The sequence below is a fragment of the Manis pentadactyla genome, chromosome 2, assembly GCF_030020395.1.
Source record: "Manis pentadactyla isolate mManPen7 chromosome 2, mManPen7.hap1, whole genome shotgun sequence".
Taxonomy (NCBI): domain Eukaryota; kingdom Metazoa; phylum Chordata; class Mammalia; order Pholidota; family Manidae; genus Manis; species Manis pentadactyla.
The window spans coordinates 142,678,409-142,684,630 of record NC_080020.1 but is presented as its reverse complement, the minus strand read 5'-3'; positions in this window follow the sequence as shown (position 1 = coordinate 142,684,630).

The window sequence follows — 6,222 nt, the reverse complement described above, 5'->3', positions numbered from 1 at the left end:
CATACAGTAAAACAACAAATTTGACTGGATCTATACTGTCAGAACTCAACCAAGAATTAGGAGAAGTGCAAGTTGCAGTGCTCCAAAATCTTGCGACTATAGACTATCTACTGTTAAAAGAACATATGGGATGTGAACAGTTCCCAGGAATCAGTTGTTTTAATTTGTCTGATTTTTCTCAAAATATTCAAATTCAGTTAGACAATATCCATCATATCATTGATAAGTTTTCTCAAATGCCTAGGGTGCCTAATTGGTTTTCACTGGATATGGCTGGTAATTGTAGGTCTGCTTTGGTTACGTAGCTGTATCCCTATTATGTTAATGTTTGCATGCAATTTAATTAGTAATTTAAAACCTGTACAAGCTTATGTTACACTACAAGAAGATATGTCAAAGAAATAATCAATCTTCCCATGTTTTCTTCCATCTGCTACTTTTATAGCCTCTCTTCTTCCTTCATAATTACAACCCCTAAGTAGAATTCGTGCCTCATATCGAAATTACCGAGTATCATAATTCTTCCAAGTGGTAAAGATACCTCAAGACAAATGCTGGGCATAGAAGCCACAGGGCATAAATCTGCAAAGAAGTAAAAAGCTAACCTTTTCAAACAATATATTGCTTCTCTCTCACTTACCAGCTTTACATCTCCCTGTATGGCCTCGGAAGATGACTGGTTAGCCAGAGACGGGTAAGATTCCTCAAGGGAGGAACAACCTAAGACAGGCACAGTCGCAGGGGGGCCATCAGGTGAGAAATTGGGGATCAACAGAGGTGAGGCTTAGAACCTCATCCCCCCTGTTTTGAGAGAAATCTTCTGCATCCGTGGATGTTTTGTTGCCCTTGTCTAGCTTGGATTAATACTTAATCTATAGGCACACACCTGATCATCTACATTTGCCCTCTTATAGCACTAAACTATGTTTTCTACCTTTATCTTGCATCTATCTACCACTTCAGCATTTTATTAAAAATAATAATAGTAATAATAATAATGGAGAAATGTGGGATTCACATATAAATCAAGTATAAAAATCAAATGAATAATCATAATTGACCTGATTGTTTATAGTTCATGACGCGTGATCAAAACCAAAAGTTTCTATATATCTATATGATGACTGCCCTTGCACTGTTCACCATGTAAGAACTTATTCACTATGTAAGAACTTGTTCACTATGTAAAAACTTGTTCTTTATGCTTTAGAAGACTGGAGACTGTTGAGAATTAGGCTTGGGTTTGATTAATGATTGTGCATTGAGTCCCCTATACAGAATTTTATTGTTGTTAACAACCATTTGATCAATAAATATGAGAGATGCCCTCTCAAAAAAAAAAAAAAAAAGAAATATGGACACTGAAATAAGGTGCAGGAACAAGAGGTCCACCTCATACATTTATTCCTGTATCTGGATTGTGAAAAAACAGCTGAGAAGAGTTAATGAACCTAAAAAATGAGCATTCTGTTTCCTCAGTTTTAGAAGAACTCTCACTCCCTGATGGGTACTCTGCTCCTCACTTTGGGACCATTCACAGCATTCCCTCTGTCTCCTTTTAAAAGAATCACCATGTTTACAGTGCTCAGTGTGCTCTTTGTGAATCAGGTGGGGAAGAAAGAACGGTTTTTCCTGAAGCACCCAGAAGGGAAGACTTTCAAACAGAAGGTGTTTTTACCCAAAGATACCCTAGGAGACCATGCAGTGGGGTCTTCCTCACTGAGCTAATTATGGGACGGCCCTGGAATGGGGAGAAGTGAGGAGGTGGCGCAGGTGGTGCAGAAGGCCCAGGGCAGGCGCACCTTTTCTGTGGCTGGGTGCATCCTTTCCTCACATGCACTCCTTTGTGGAACACGCCTCCCAGAGGTGTGTTTGGGTGTGCTTCTAGTGTGTCTTTTTTGCAGCAGCCAGTTACTCAGTTGGGCTCATAGGCCATTTCCAGTGAGCTTTTCTCTGCTTGTCCTAGTCAGAGAAAGCTTTCAGAGACAACCCTCGTGCCCTCTGAGAAATATCCCTCAGGTTTAACCATACAGAGGAACACATGCGGGCCAGGTTCATCTTGGACGGTATTTCTCTTGGTGTCTGATGTAACTGACACCCTCTTCCTCTTCGGTTTAATGAGCACTATGTGATCTGATTAAATTGCTTTTCATACTTATTTTTATCAATGTCGTGGGACTCTCATGCAGGCACCCGAGTTAGCCCCTCACTTCTGAGAAATTGCCTTCCTTCTTTGTCAAGCTTTTATGAAAACAGGAATTTATGGAGCTTTTACATAAAATCATGGCTCACACTAGCGCAGGACTGTTACCAGGAAATGTCACTGGACCTTCAGCTTCTCCCTCATTGCACGCACTCTTCATCTGCTCAGAATAAACACACCAAGAGTGCCAGCTCCGACCTGCCCACCTCGGCCACGGGGAGGGTTCTATCTCCTGCGGGTCCCAACCAGCTGCTGGCTGTGTTCACACACACGTGTGCGTGTGCAGTGTACCCAGGGCATCTAACTGGGAGCCATAAGCCACTGGGGCTTTGAAGTTTGGCTGGTCTAAATTGAGATGGGCTGTAAGTATAAAATACACACTGGATTTCAAAGACCAAGTACAAAAAAATTGTAAAATATCTCAATTTCTTTCTACATCTGATTAAATGTCAAAATAACATTATGGATATATTTAAATGAAACACTATTGAAATTAATTTTACTTATTTCCTTTTACCTTTTAAATTTTACCCATTTTTTCATTTTGGATTGGTTTGGGGTTTTACATTTTTATTTTTTTCACAGACACATGCAGCTTGCATCATCTTTGTCTTGGACAGCCTTGGCACGGGCAGTATAGCCCCCGCTTAAGAACCAAGGTGTTAAGGACATGCGATGCTATTCTGCCCCCAGGCAGCTAGTGCTGCCCGACACTGTCATTTGAGGTCCAATGAGTCTTTTGGACTCAGTATGTCTTTTTACAATACTATAAAATGTCAGATACACTTAAATGTTTTTAAGATACAATAAAAGTATTAACAATAAATAATTGAATCCACAGTATAAAAGGAGACTATGCACAGTGTACTGCATATTTAGGAGATGTATAATATGTATAAACATATAACTACTACAAACAAGATGAGGCCTAGTTAGCTACGAACTTCCCATTGCTCCTCACTAGACAGCATGCGCCCTTAGCTGGGGCCAGTGAATTGCACTCTCTGCCCAGGTTTCCTGCCCTTGGTCTCCCTGTTCATCCCACACTGCACGCACTGTTCTGGAATCCCTGCATCCTCAAATCAGGACTTCCAAAACCAATTGCAGAGATAGCTTTCAGTGTCTCTATGGGAAATCTCTCAATAGGAGGATTTAAAGAACATTTTCAAAAAATTTCTAAAACTATATTTCCAACAGCACTGCCTCTAAGGAGATAAACTCTGCTGACCCCACTCTCTGCAAAAGGCCAGCTAGAGGTGGCATCTCTTTGCATACTTGGTGTGCGGCTTGGTTCCCTCTCTCTGAATACCTTGCAAGCTGAGAAATCTGGCTGCTGCTGTCTGTAGCGCCTCTCTTGTCTGCCCTGAGTTGCTGACCTACAGAAGTCTCACTCCCCAGCCTGGTTTTGGGTGAGAACAGTTTCCACACTGATTCCAGAATGATTGGCTACTCAATTTGTCCACAAATATTTGGCTCTCCAGTGCTTTTCTGCTTTGCAATTAAATATGTCCTCCATCCCCATCAAAACCCCAAACAGTTGATCAAAATATTTATCCAATAAAACAGTTCTTGTTAGGAGAACTTCTCCACTTTAAGTCTGTTTCAGAGGCATCAAAACCCACTCTGGTTTCGAGGTATACTGGAGTGCTCTCCAATGTGCAGAAAAAGCATTCAGAATTTTGTTTTCAAATATTTTCGTGGGTTAAATCAGTATTGGGTATATCAACCTTGGAAATAACAACCTAAGAGGAAAACGGTAAGTTATATGAAATAAGGGGCTTTCCAAATAAAAATTAAGCAGCTGCTTTCGGTGACCCACCAGTGTCCTCCTGATTTTACTATAATTGCTCAAGAAAAATCTATGTTTGTGATTTCCTAAATTCTTTTTTGGGCAACTACAATTTCTGGATTACTTCAGGACAGCTCAAGAAGGTAGAGAGACAAAGACTGGGAGAAAAGCTTTGTGAATTGTTCTCACTGGTTGGAACCAACTGAGGTGAGGCCATGTGCTGGCCCACCCAGCAATTCTTCACAACGTTGGGCACAGGCATTTGCCCTCAGGGTCCACACTCCATCACTGGGTAGGGGCAGGGTTAATTTCTCTAAACCACTTCCCAACAGATTATGCATTGCAGGTCCTTGAGCTTTTAAAAATGATTTGGGGCACATGCCAAATAATAGGTGCTTAATAAATGGTAACAGAGTTTGTAAATAATTAAATGAAAATGGTTGTTCCCTTCTTGTCTTGGTTTTGAAATTTAATCACTGACAATAATCACAGTTTTTAACACTCATCACAAACATCTGTTTTCTGATGCTCCAGGAAGTCTCCAGTTTCCTAAGAAATGTCAGAAAGTCTTTCAAACTTAAGTTTAATTCCTTCTAATAAAAATAAATATAGATGGCATAATTTAGAGAAAGAGTGTAAGGTTGGAGGCACGGAGGGAGGGGTGAGCACGTCGGACACTGATGATGTGCCAAAGTCCCCAGCTGCTGCCCCCTCCCAACCTGAAAAATGTGCCTTAGGCTAGCCAATCCTTGCACTGCTGTAAATCTAAGCTCTCCCTCCCTCTACCTTCTTTAAAAACTCGCTGCCTGCCCTGCTGAGTGTGACTTCCCTGGCCGGTAACTAGCCAGACTGGGGAACATCACCAGGGATTGCGCTCAAATAAACTGCCTGGCCCTTTGTTGCCTCTTGTTGCCTGCTTATTTTGGCTAGAATTTATCTTACATTTGGTGCTGAAACCCGGGAAGGGGTGTGAGCGTGGATCCCTGACTGGCCATCGGCAGCCCCGCCCCCTCCTTCCCAACCCAGGACCTCAGCCTGCTCTCCGCTGCATGGACTATTTTCCGGTGAGTCCCTCAGTTTCTCCTGGTCTGTTTCCCTTCCTAACTCCATTTCACCTAGTCCGTCTGAAATTGTAGCTACGTACAGGTTGGGGCATCCGGCCCCTGGGCATCTGGCCCATCCACTGCAGGCATCCGGGATACCTGCCCTTGGCCCTGCGGTGGGGGAGATGTCCCTCACCCAGGCTCCCAGGCCGTCTCCCCTGACTTGGCGCACTTGGGACGCTGGGCGCTCCTCTCAGTGGGATTAGTTGGGAAGTGGTGCAGACATGAGGAACCAGCCCTTGAAAGCAGAGGCTCAGACCCCGCTGCAGTGTCTCATTTCTAATTTGGCTACTCTATATTTGTCCCGGGAAGTTTGCAAACGGAAGCTGGTGTTCCTTTGCTCTCAGGCCAGGCCTCAGTATCCCTTAGACAACCAATCTCGCTGACCCCCTGAGGGAACTTTTGATTTTGGCCTCCTCACCGACTTGACTAATTATTGTCATTGGAGGAGAAAGTGGGGTGAAATCCCATATGTGCAGGCTTTTTGGACTTTGTACTCCTGCCCAGACCTTTACATTAAGTGTTCAATGACCCAGGTTCTCCTAGCCCGATCTCCAGTTAAGGATTATCAGCCTCTTACTCTGCCCAGTCCTTCTTCCTTTTCAGATCCACTGGAGGACCTTGGTCTCCCACCTCTCTCAGCTCGCTACCCCCACCCCTCTCTGCCACTATCTTTAAGTTCTTTGTCCTCCCCCATGTTGCTGCCATCTTAAAGTCCTGCATTCTCAACCATGCCGTCGTCCTGCTCCTCTCCTCTTCCAGTGGCTGCACCATCCCCTGCCCCCTCCTTCCATCTTTACCACCCTCTTCCCACACCAGAACACGCTCTTCCTGCCCTCTGGTTCTGTAAGCCATGGACAAGACTCCTCCCAGCACAAACCTGCCTCCTTTCTCTCCCAACCTTACACCCCTCCCCACACCCACCGTTTTGTAAGTAGTCTGGCCTGGTTGTTGGGAGTGGGTGAGCTAGGCATAGCAAGTGAATATCTTAGTGATTGTGTATTGCAGTGTGTGTGCCTGTCTGCAGCATGAAAATTTTTGTAGTGACCTAAAATCTTAAAGTTTTGCTAAGTTAAGTAGACATATTTTGTGCTTAGACATTATGCTGTAAAGCACATGGTGTCAGA